The 13,434-nt window shown below is 44.7% G+C and overlaps 1 protein-coding gene across 3 annotated transcripts in view; it reads right to left on the reverse strand.

The window, feature by feature from the left end:
• The window catches only part of LOC143775760 (TRPM8 channel-associated factor homolog), a 164,099-nt gene extending 151,038 nt beyond the window's left edge, over positions 1-13,061 (reverse strand). The window contains exon 1 of one of the 3 annotated variants that reach the window (XM_077264282.1): positions 12,982-13,061. The gene's annotated coding sequence lies outside the window, so the exon portion shown is untranslated. The remainder of the gene's footprint in view (positions 1-12,981) is intronic. The other 2 variants (XM_077264281.1, XM_077264283.1) reach the window with 2 other exon arrangements.
• Between the last annotated feature and the right edge of the window lie 373 nt (positions 13,062-13,434).

Genomic DNA, 13,434 nt, shown 5'->3' on the forward strand with positions numbered 1-13,434 from the left:
TAAAAGTAGCCGGTGAACGTGCCTACGTTGGTTCTAGATGTCTCGAGCCAGCCGGAGAACTGACTACCCCTAGAGAGAAAAAATAAGACCTCGCTTGCCTCCAGAGAAATTGAACCCCAAAGATATAGAAAGCCCCCAACAAATAATAACGGTGAGGCAAGAGGAAAACACAAACGTAGAGATGAACTAGATTCAGCAAAGTGAGGCCCAATAGTCTAAATAGCAGAAAATAGATAGTGGACTATGCGGTTAGAAGAAAACCCTACAAAACATCCACGCTGAACATTCAAGAACCCCCACACCCACTGACGGTGTGGAGGGAGAATATCAGCCCCCTAGAGCTTCCAGCGAGTCAAAAAATCAAATGTAAAGCAAGCTGGACAAAAACACTGAATAATGCAAACGATCCAAATTGTACAAAACAGACTTAGCTTTTCTTGCATGAGGCAGACTGAAAGGAATCCGGAGGAGACCAAATAGGTCTGGATACAACGATGCCAGGCAAGAGACTGAGTCCAGAGGAGACTCAAATAGGAAACACCCACTGCTTAACGACACAGCTGGAGCTCAGGCCTGCAACAAGACATACCTAACACAATATCGTTAGTGACCACCAGAGGGAGCCCAGAAACACAGTTCACAACAGTACCCCCCCCTTGAGGAGGGGTCACCGAACCCTCACCAAGACCCCCAGGGCGATCAGGATGAGCAGCGTGAAAGGCATGAACCAAATCAGCCGCATGAACATCAGAGGCGACAACCCAGGAATTATCCTCCTGACCATAGCCTTTCCACTTAACTAAATACTGGAGTTTCCATCTAGAGATACGAGAATCCAGAATCTTCTCCATCACGTACTCCAACTCGCCCTCAACCAAAACCGGGGCAGGAGGCTCAACAGCAGGAACCATAGGCACCACGTACCGCCGCAACAAGGACCTATGGAACACATTATGAATAGCAAAAGACGCTGGAAGGTCCAAGCGAAAAGACACCGGGTTAAGGATTTCCAAAATCTTATAAGGACCGATAAAGCGAGGCTTGAACTTAGGAGAGGAGACTTTCAAAGGAACATGCCGAGAAGACAACCAAACCAAATCCCCAACACGAAGTCGGGGACCCACACCGCGGCGGCGGTTCGCAAACCGCTGGGCCTTGTCTTGTGACAATTTCAAATTGTCCACCACATGGTTCCAAATCCGCTGCAACCTATCCACCACAGAATCAACCCCAGGACAGTCAGGAGGTTCAACCTGACCCGAGGAGAAATGAGGATGAAAACCAGAGTTGCAGAAAAAGGGTGAAACCAAGGTGGCAGAACTAGCCCGATTATTAAGGGCAAACTCGGCCAGTGGCAAAAAGGTAACCCAGTCGTCCTGATCAGCAGAAACAAAACATCTCAAATAAGTCTCTAACGTCTGATTAGTTCGCTCGGTCTGGCCATTAGTCTGAGGATGAAAAGCCGACGAAAAAGACAAATCAATACCCATCTTAGCACAAAAGGATCGCCAGAATCTGGACATAAACTGGGATCCTCTGTCAGATACAATATTTTCAGGGATGCCATGCAAACGAACCACATTCTGAAAGAACAAAGGAACCAAATCAGAGGAGGAAGGCAACTTAGGCAAGGGCACCAAATGGACCATTTTAGAAAAATGATCGCACACCACCCAGATGACAGACATCTTCCGAGACACCGGAAGATCCGAAATGAAATCCATGGAAATGTGCGTCCAAGGCCTCTTTGGGATAGGCAAAGGCAAAAGCAACCCGCTGGCATGAGAACAGCAAGGCTTAGCCCGAGCACAAGTCCCACAGGACTGCACAAAAGAACGCATATCCCGCGACAAGGAAGGCCACCAAAAGGACCTAGCCACCAAATCTCTGGTACCGAAAATCCCAGGATGTCCCGCCAACACCGAAGAATGAACCTCAGAAATAACTCTGTTGGTCCATCCATCAGGGACAAACAATCTCTCTGGTGGACAACGATCAGGCCTATCAGCCTGAAATTTTTGCAGCCCTCGTCGCAAATCTGGGGAAATGGCAGACAAAATTACTCCCTCTCTGAGAATACCAGCCGGCTCAGAGACTCCCGGAGAATCAGGCACAAAACTCCTAGAAAGTGCATCAGCCTTCACGTTCTTCGAACCAGGCAGGTACGAGACCACAAAGTCAAAACGGGAGAAAAACAACGACCAACGGGCCTGTCTAGCATTCAGGCGCTTGGCAGACTCGAGGTAAATCAGATTTTTATGATCAGTCAAGACCACCACACGATGTCTAGCTCCCTCGAGCCAATGTCGCCACTCCTCAAATGCCCACTTCATGGCCAACAACTCCCGATTACCGACATCGTAGTTCCGCTCAGCAGGCGAAAATTTCCTTGAAAAGAAGGCGCATGGCTTCATCACGGAGCCATCAGAACTTTTTTGCGACAAAACAGCCCCTGCACCAATCTCAGAAGCATCAACTTCAACCTGGAAGGGAAGAGAGACATCCGGCTGGCACAAGACTGGCGCTGAAGTAAACCGACGCTTCAGCTCCCGAAAGGCCTCCACGGCCGCAGGAGACCAATTCGCAACATCAGAACCCTTCTTGGTCATATCCGTCAAAGGTTTAACCACGCTGGAGAAATTAGCGATAAAACGACGGTAAAAATTAGCAAAGCCCAAGAACTTCTGCAGGCTCTTAACAGACGTGGGCTGAGTCCAGTCATGAATGGCACGGACCTTAACTGGGTCCATCTCCACAGTAGAAGGGGAAAAAATAAAACCCAAAAAAGAAACCTTCTGTACCCCAAAGATACATTTTGAGCCCTTCACAAATAGAGCATTCTCCCGCAAAACCTGAAACACCATCCTGACCTGGTTCACATGGGACTCCCAGTCATCAGAAAAAAACAAAATATCATCCAGATAAATAATCATAAATTTATCCAGATATTTCCGGAAGATGTCATGCATGAAGGACTGAAACACAGAAGGAGCATTAGATAATCCGAAAGGCATCACCAGGTACTCAAAATGACCCTCGGGCGTATTAAATGCCGTTTTCCATTCATCTCCCTGCTTTATGCGCACAAGGTTATACGCACCACGAAGATCTATCTTGGTGAACCAACTGGATCCCTTAATCCGAGCAAACAAATCAGACAACAATGGCAAAGGATACTGAAATTTAACAGTGATCTTATTCAGAAGACGATAATCAATACAAGGTCTCAGAGACCCGTCTTTCTTGCCCACAAAAAAGAATCCTGCACCAAGAGGAGACGAGGATGGGCGAATATGTCCCTTCTCCAAAGACTCCTTTATATAACTCCGCATCGCGGCATGCTCTGGCACAGATAAATTAAAGAGTCGTCCCTTAGGAAACTTACTACCAGGAATCAAATCTATAGCACAATCACAGTCCCTATGAGGAGGAAGGGCACTGGACCTGGCCTCATTAAATACATCCTGAAAGTCTGACAAAAACTCAGGGATCTCAGAAGGAGAAGAAGAAGCAATAGACACCAATGGAGAATCGCCATGAATCCCCTGACACCCCCAACTAGACACAGTCATAGCTTTCCAATCTAAAACTGGATTATGGGCCTGTAACCATGGCAGACCCAAAACGACAACATCATGCATTTTATGCAGTACCAAAAAACAAATCACCTCCTGATGTACAGGAGTCATGCACATGGTCACCTGCGTCCAATACTGAGGTTTATTCTCTGCCAATGGCGTAGAATCAATTCCTCTAAGAGGAATAGGATTTTCCAAAGGCTCCAGGACAAAACCGCAGGGCTTGGCAAACGACAAATCCATCAGACTTAAAGCAGCACCAGAATCCACAAAAGCCATAACTGAGTAAGAAGATAATGAACAAATTAAAGTCACAGACAAAATAAACTTAGGCTGAAAAGTACCAATGGCGACAGGATTAACTTTTTTCTTTAAATGTTTAGAGCATGCTGAGATAACATGTGTTGAATCACCACAGTAGAAACACAACCCATTTTGACGTCTATGATTTTGTCGCTCGGCTCTGGTCAGAATTCTGTCACATTGCATAGAATCAGGTGACCGTTCAGACAGCACCGCCAAAGGATTATCAGATTTGCGCTCCCGCAAACGTCGATCAATTTGAATGGCTAGAGCCATTGAATCATTTAGACCTGTAGGGATAGGAAACCCCACCATCACATCTTTAATGGCTTCAGAAAGACCATTTCTGAAATTTGCGGCCAGTGCACACTCATTCCATTGAGTAAGCACGGACCATTTCCGAAATTTTTGGCAATATACCTCAGCTTCGTCCTGACCCTGAGAGATAACCAGCAACATTTTTTCAGCCTGATTTTCAAGATTAGGCTCCTCATAAAGCAAACCAAGTGCCAGAAAAAACGCATCAACATTCACCAATGCAGGATCTCCTGGCGCCAGAGAGAAAGCCCAATCTTGAGGGTCGCCGCGCAAAAAGGAAATAACAATCCTAACTTGCTGAGCTGAATCACCAGAGGAACGAGGTTTCAGAGACAGAAACAATTTGCAATTATTCCTAAAATTCAGGAACTTAGATCTATCTCCAAAAAACGGCTCAGGAATAGGTATTTTTGGTTCAGACATAGGGCTATGGATAACAAAATCCTGAATGCTTTGCACCCTAGCAACAAGCTGATCCACACTAGAAGTCAGAGTCTGGACATTCATATCTGCAGCAGAGTTTCAGCCACTCAGAGAAAAAGGGGATGGAAGAAGCTAGGCAAACTGCAGCAAAAAAAAAACAAACAAAAAAAAAACTCAGAACTTCTTTTTAATCCCGCTTCTGCGATGCATTAAACATTTTCTTTTGGCCTGGCATTCTGTTATGATCCCAATGGCAGAGGATCTCTGATATTCCGGCAAGATAGCAAAATATAAATACTGCTCTAGGGAGGTGGAAACTGGGCTAACCGCATACCTGATCCTAACACAAACAACTAAAAGTAGCCGGTGAACGTGCCTACGTTGGTTCTAGATGTCTCGAGCCAGCCGGAGAACTGACTACCCCTAGAGAGAAAAAATAAGACCTCGCTTGCCTCCAGAGAAATTGAACCCCAAAGATATAGAAAGCCCCCAACAAATAATAACGGTGAGGCAAGAGGAAAACACAAACGTAGAGATGAACTAGATTCAGCAAAGTGAGGCCCAATAGTCTAAATAGCAGAAAATAGATAGTGGACTATGCGGTTAGAAGAAAACCCTACAAAACATCCACGCTGAACATTCAAGAACCCCCACACCCACTGACGGTGTGGAGGGAGAATATCAGCCCCCTAGAGCTTCCAGCGAGTCAAAAAATCAAATGTAAAGCAAGCTGGACAAAAACACTGAATAATGCAAACGATCCAAATTGTACAAAACAGACTTAGCTTTTCTTGCATGAGGCAGACTGAAAGGAATCCGGAGGAGACCAAATAGGTCTGGATACAACGATGCCAGGCAAGAGACTGAGTCCAGAGGAGACTCAAATAGGAAACACCCACTGCTTAACGACACAGCTGGAGCTCAGGCCTGCAACAAGACATACCTAACACAATACCGTTAGTGACCACCAGAGGGAGCCCAGAAACACAGTTCACAACAGACCACCACTCCAGACCGAGATCACCAGGCACAAGACACAAGCTATATTCGGCGACGCCAAAAGTCCAGAATGACTTTTTAAAGGCCACGGGCGTGACCCAGCCTCCAACCCGATTACCAGTTAGATTAATCCCGGACAACCTGGATAAAGTCTAGCCGGCGCCACTGAGCGTATAGTGGACGAATGTGGAATTACCGCTGTCTGTCGGACGCCCTAGTGTGAATAGCGTCCGACATGACAATAACACAAAGCAAAAATATACACTACTTACAGAATAAGTAAAGGGAGGTCAAACAATCTGAGGTCAGGTCCAGGAAATGGCGCAGTACAACAAGGGGAAGTCAAAGACGAAATCCAATTTACTAGTCGAGGTCAGGAAAACCAGAAAGACAAGACATTTTACAGGGAGCAGGCACAAGAGAAGTCAAGTCACAAGCAAAGAGTCTAAGTCCGGGAAGAGAATAAAGTCAGCCTGGGTCAGGCACAGAGCACAGAGGGATCAGTCTTATACAGGCAGCAGCAAGTGTATGATTGACACTGGATGAAGGAGCTAACATACTTAAGTAGAAGGCTAATCAACCAAAGTAAACACAGATGATTGCAGCACAGACCCAGCACAGCCAATACAGACTGACAGCCTCTACACAAAGTAACAGCAGACAGGAATAGAATGGAGATCGTGACACCAGCAAACTTGCCTGACTGTCATGGTTCCCAATGGCAAGGGAACGTAAGAAACATATAAATAACGAACGAGCTCTCGGGTGATGGAAACTCGAGTTGACCGTGAGCTAAATCTACCACACAACTAATAGTAGCCAGGGAGCATACCTACGGCTTCCTAAATGCCACGCGCCAGCCGGAGGACTAACTACGCCTGGTAGAGGAAGAAACAGACCTGGCTTACCTCTAGGGAAATACCCCAAAAGATGATAGCAGCCCCCCACATGTAATAACGGTGAATTAAGAGGAAAAGACATACACAGTATGAAAGTAGATTTAGCAAAGAGAGGTCCACTTACTAAATAGCAGAAGGATACAAAAGAGGACTTCACGGTCAACTGAAAACCCTTTCAAAAACCATCCTGAAATTACTTTAAGACTCCTGTGTCAACTCATGACACAGGAGTGGCAATTTCAGCCCGCAAGAGCTTCCAGCTACAGAGAATTACAAAAACTGCAAACTGGACAAAAGATACAAAACAAAAGGACAAAGTCCACTTAGCTGATCAGCAGACTAGTAGCAGGAACATGCAACCGAAGGCTCTGGTTACAATGATGACCGGCAAGGAAATGACTGGAGAGCAAGGCTAAATAGGAAACTCCCAAACGCTGATGGAAGCAGGTGAACAGAAGAAGCAAAGTGCAAACAAGTCACCAATACCACCAGCAACCACCAGGGGAGCCCAAAAAGCGGATACACAACAGTACCCTCCCCTTAAGGAGGGGGCACCGAACCCTCACAAGAACCGCCAGGGCGATCTGGATGAGCCCTATGAAAGGCACGAACCAAATCCGAGGCATGAACATCAGAGGCAGTTACCCAAGAATTATCTTCCTGACCATAGCCCTTCCATTTAACCAGATATTGAAGTCTCCGTCTGGAAATACGGGAGTCCAAGATCTTTTCTACCACGTACTCCAATTCACCCTCCACCAGCACAGGAGCAGGAGGTTCAGTAGAAGGAACCACCGGTACCTCATATCTCCGCAACAGCGACCGATGGAACACATTATGGATAGCGAAAGATGCCGGGAGGTCCAAACGAAAGGAGACAGGGTTAAGAATCTCCAAAATCCTATAAGGACCGATGAACCGAGGCTTAAATTTAGGAGAAGAAACCCTCATAGGGACAAAACGGGAAGACAACCACACCAAGTCCCCAACACAAAGGTGGGGGCCAACACGACGACGGCGGTTAGCAAACTGCTGAGTCCTCTCCTGGGACAATTCCAAATTATCCACCACTTGTCCCCAAATCTGATGCAACCGATCCACTACCGCATCCACTCCAGGACAATCCGAAGATTCAACCTGACCAGATGAAAAACGCGGATGAAACCCTGAATTGCAAAAGAAAGGAGAAACCAAAGTGGCAGAACTAGCCCGATTATTAAGAGCAAACTCCGCCAATGGCAGAAAGGCAACCCAATCATCCTGATCCGCAGACACAAAACACCTCAAATAAGTCTCCAAAGTTTGATTAGTTCGTTCCGTCTGGCCATTGGTCTGAGGATGGAATGCAGACAAAAAAGACAAATCAATGCCCAACCTGGCACAGACTGCCCGCCAAAATCTAGACACGAACTGGGTACCCCTGTCAGAAACGATGTTTTCCGGAATACCATGCAAGCGAACCACATTTTGAAAAAACAGAGGGACCAACTCAGATGAGGAAGGCAACTTAGGCAATGGCACCAAATGAACCATTTTAGAAAAACGGTCACACACCACCCAGATGACAGACATCTTCGGAGAAACAGGGAGGTCCGAGATAAAGTCCATAGAGATGTGCGTCCAAGGCCTCTTCGGAATAGGCAAGGGCAACAACAACCCACTAGCCCTAGAACAACAAGGCTTGGCCCGAGCACACACATCGCAAGACTGCACAAAAACACGCACATCTCGAGACAGGGAAGGCCACCAGAAGGATCTAGCCACCAAATCTCTGGTGCCAAAAATTCCCGGATGACCTGCCAGAGTAGAAGAATGAACTTCCGAGATGACTCTAGTGGTCCACTCGTCAGGAACAAACAGTCTACCAGACGGACAATGATCAGGTCTATCCGCCTGAAATTCTTGCAAAGCACGTCGCAAATCTGGAGAGACAGCAGACAAAACCACTCCATCCTTAAGGACACCAGCAGGTTCAGAATTCCCAGGAGAGTCAGGCTCAAAACTCCTAGAAAGAGCATCTGCCTTCACGTTCCTAGAACCCGGTAAGTACGAGACCACAAAATTAAACCGGGAAAAGAACAACGACCAACGTGCCTGTCTAGGATTCAGGCGCCTGGCAGACTCCAAATAAATTAAATTCTTGTGATCAGTCAAAACTACCACCTGATGTTTGGCACCCTCAAGCCAATAACGCCACTCCTCAAATGCCCACTTCATGGCCAAAAGCTCCCGATTACCAACATCATAGTTTCGCTCGGCGGCCGAAAATTTTCGCGAAAAGAACGCACAAGGTCTCATCACTGAGCAGTCGGAACTTTTCTGCGACAAAACCGCCCCCGCTCCGATCTCGGAAGCATCGACCTCAACCTGAAAGGGAAGAGAAACATCAGGCTGGCGCAACACAGGGGCAGACAAAAAGTGGTGCTTAAGCTCCCGAAAGGCCTCCACGGCAGCAGGGGACCAATTGGCAACATCAGCACCCTTTTTAGTCAAATCCGTCAGAGGTTTAGCAACGCCAGAAAAACCAGCTATAAATCGACGATAAAAATTAGCAAAGCCCAAGAATTTCTGGAGACTCTTCAGAGAAGTAGGCTGCGTCCAGTCGTAAATAGCCCGAACCTTGACAGGGTCCATCTCAATAGAAGAAGGGGAAAAAATGTACCCCAAAAAGGAAATTTTTTGAACCCCAAAAACACACTTTGAACCCTTTACACACAAAGAATTCTCCCGCAAAACCTGAAAAACCCTCCTGACCTGCTGAACATGAGACTCCCAGTCATCAGAAAAAATCAAAATATCATCCAAGTACACTATCATAAATTTATCCAAATATTCACGGAAAATATCATGCATTAAGGACTGAAAGACAGAAGGTGCATTAGAAAGGCCGAAAGGCATTACCAAATACTCAAAATGGCCCTCAGGCGTATTAAATGCGGTTTTCCACTCATCCCCCTGCTTAATTCGCACCAAATTATACGCCCCACGAAGATCAATCTTAGAGAACCACTTAGCCCCCCTTATGCGAGCAAACAAATCAGTCAGCAAAGGCAACGGATACTGATATTTGACTGTAATTTTATTCAGGAGTCGATAATCAATACAAGGCCTCAGAGAGCCATCCTTTTTAGAGACAAAGAAAAAACCGGCTCCTAAAGGTGATGAAGAAGGACGAATATGTCCCTTTTCCAGGGACTCCTTAATATACTCGCGCATAGCAGCATGTTCAGGTACAGATAGGTTAAACAAACGACCCTTTGGAAATTTACTGCCAGGAATCAGATCTATGGCGCAATCACAATCCCTATGAGGAGGGAGTGAACCAATCTTAGGCTCTTCAAAAATATCACGATAATCAGACAAAAATGCCGGAATCTCAGATGGAATAGATGACGAAATGGACACCAAAGGAGTGTCCCCATGAGCCCCCCGACATCCCCAGCTTAACACAGACATAGCTTTCCAGTCAAGGACTGGGTTATGAGACTGTAACCATGGTAATCCAAGCACCAAAACATCATGTAAATTGTACAACACAAGGAAGCGAATCACCTCCTGATGGTCTGGAGTCATACGCATAGTCACTTGCGTCCAGAACTGTGGTTTATTACAAGCCAAAGGTGTAGAATCAATACCCTTCAGAGGTATAGGGACTTCCAGAGGCTCTAAATCAAACCCACAGCGCCTGGCAAAGGACCAGTCCATAAGACTCAGAGCGGCGCCAGAGTCCACATAGGCATCCACGGTGATAACTGATAATAAACAAATCAAGGTTACAGAAAAAATAAATTTGGACTGTAAAGTGCCAATTGAAATAGACTTGTCAACCTTCCTAGTACGTTTAGAGCATGCCGATATAACATGAGCAGAATCACCACAATAGAAGCATAACCCATTTTTATGCCTATAATTCTGCCGCTCGCTTCTGGACATAATTCTGTCACATTGCATTTTCTCTGGCATCTCTTCAGAAGATACCGCCAAATGGTGCACGGGTTTGCGCTCCCGCAACCGCCGATCAATCTGAATTGCCATTGTCATGGACTCATTCAGACCTGTAGGCGCAGGGAACCCGACCATAACATCTTTAACGGCATCAGAAAGGCCCTCTCTGAAATTTGCTGCTAAGGCGCACTCATTCCACTGAGTAAGCACAGACCATTTACGAAATTTTTGGCAGTATATCTCAGCTTCATCTTGCCCTTGAGATAGGGCTATCAAAGCTTTTTCAGCTTGAATCTCCAAATTAGGTTCCTCATAAAGCAACCCTAAAGCCAGGAAAAACGCATCCACATTGAGCAACGCAGGATCCCCTGGTGCCAATGAAAATGCCCAATTTTGAGGGTCACCTCGCAGCAAAGAAATTACAATCTTAACCTGCTGGACAGGATCTCCTGAGGAGTGAGGTCTGAGAGAAAGGAACAATTTACAATTATACTTGAAATTCAGAAACCGAGATCTATCTCCGGAAAACACCTCTGGTGTAGGGATTTTAGGTTCAGAAATAGGAGTATACATAACAAAATCTTGTAAATTGTGAACCTTCGTAGCAAGATTATTTAAACCTGCAGCCAAACTCTGAGGATCCATCTTTAAACAGGTGAGCTCAGAGCCATTCAAGGATTATAAGGAGAGAAAGGCAAAGGCAGTAATTAGAGCTGAAATACAACTGATCCAACTATGAAGCAAGCATAGGGAAAAAGAAAAAAAAAAAAATTTACAGACTTCCTTTTTCTCTCCTTTCTTCTGCCAATAAGTTTAACACTGGCCGGTCATACCGTCATGGTTCCCAATGGCAAGGGAACGTAAGAAACATATAAATAACGAACGAGCTCTCGGGTGATGGAAACTCGAGTTGACCGTGAGCTAAATCTACCACACAACTAATAGTAGCTAGGGAGCATACCTACGGCTTCCTAAATGCCACGCGCCAGCCGGAGGACTAACTACGCCTGGTAGAGGAAGAAACAGACCTGGCTTACCTCTAGGGAAATACCCCAAAAGATGATAGCAGCCCCCCACATGTAATAACGGTGAATTAAGAGGAAAAGACATACACAGTATGAAAGTAGATTTAGCAAAGAGAGGTCCACTTACTAAATAGCAGAAGGATACAAAAGAGGACTTCACGGTCAACTGAAAACCCTTTCAAAAACCATCCTGAAATTACTTTAAGACTCCTGTGTCAACTCATGACACAGGAGTGGCAATTTCAGCCCGCAAGAGCTTCCAGCTACAGAGAATTACAAAAACTGCAAACTGGACAAAAGATACAAAACAAAAGGACAAAGTCCACTTAGCTGATCAGCAGACTAGTAGCAGGAACATGCAACCGAAGGCTCTGGTTGCAATGATGACCGGCAAGGAAATGACTGGAGAGCAAGGTTAAATAGGAAACTCCCAAACGCTGATGGAAGCAGGTGAACAGAAGAAGCAAAGTGCAAACAAGTCACCAATACCACCAGCAACCACCAGGGGAGCCCAAAAAGCGGATACACAACACCTGACCTTAACCCCATAGAGAATCTATGGGGTATTGTCAAGAGGAAGATGAGAGACATCAGACCCAACAATGCAGACAAGCTGAAGGCTGCTATCAAAGCAACCTGGGATTCCATAACACCTTAGCAGTGCCACAGGCTGATCGCCTCCATGCCACACCGCAATGATACAGCAATTGATGCAAAAGGAGCCCCGACCAAGTAATGAGTGCATTTAATGAATATACATTTCAGTAGGCCAACATTTCGGATTTTAAAATCATTTTTCAAACTGGTGTTATAAAGTATTCTAATTTACTGAGATAATGACTTTACGGTTTTCATTGGCTGTAAGCCATAATTATCAACATTAACCGAAATAAACACTTGAAATAGATCACTCTGTTTGTAATGACTCTATATAATATGAGTTTTACTTTTTGTTTTGAAGAACTGAAATAAATTAATTTTTTGATGATATTCTAATTTAGTGAGAAGCACCTGTATATAATGAATCTAATAAAAGAGGACTTGTCGGCTCGTCCAATACATCTTTCTACATAAACACACTCTATTCTCACTTCTTTTTTATTTTCATAAAATAACAACCCTGCTGCATCTTAATAAGTCTGTGTTCTCCTTTCCCTCCTGATAGAAACGTGCCAATTTGTGCAGTAACATAATATAATAAAACTTCTTTTTCTTTAAACTGTAAATACACACCCCATTTTATGGGGCAGAAACAGTACAGAACAGGGATCTAAGAAAAGGTTGTTCAGAATTGTTATTTTCCATTAAATGCTATTTTTTACTAAGCAATTCTGTAAATACTTTGATTTGTAATATTCTCGAATCCAATGTTTTTGTTGTTTACTCTATTTATTAACAAATCTGTTTCAATATTTAAAGTTCTGATGTAATGCAAAGATTGTATAAAAGGCAGATTGGGAAAGAGAGAGTAAATGAAGATATCATACATACGGTTTTTGTCCAAGTAGCAGAGGAGCTGAAATGAAAATGCCGATGATGGTCACTCTACAGGGATGTGCCCACGATGGTCCCAGCTCACGCTATATAAGCAGTACATTTTCTGTAAGATTATATTATGAGTAAGAGGAAGGGGTGGGAGTGGGGGAGTTAACGATTGATTAAGCAGATGTTTGCAAGTTGTAACTTAGATAGCAAATGTGTTTTTTTTAACACGTATTGACACATGTAGTGCTGCTTTTACACAACCACTACTAGCAAATTGCACATGTTTTCATTAAATGCAGCACCTCAGTTGAGAATACATTTGGAAAGAAAATGATCACAATTGGGATGAATAAAAGGGAGATTTACTGAGCAAAATGTACCCAAATTTTGTAAAAAAGCATTGTACATTGTGTGCATCAAATGTATTATATGTTCATTACAATTTTTGTGCCTTCTTCA

Source organism: Ranitomeya variabilis, chromosome 5, assembly GCF_051348905.1.
Source record: "Ranitomeya variabilis isolate aRanVar5 chromosome 5, aRanVar5.hap1, whole genome shotgun sequence".
NCBI classification, from domain to species: domain Eukaryota; kingdom Metazoa; phylum Chordata; class Amphibia; order Anura; family Dendrobatidae; genus Ranitomeya; species Ranitomeya variabilis.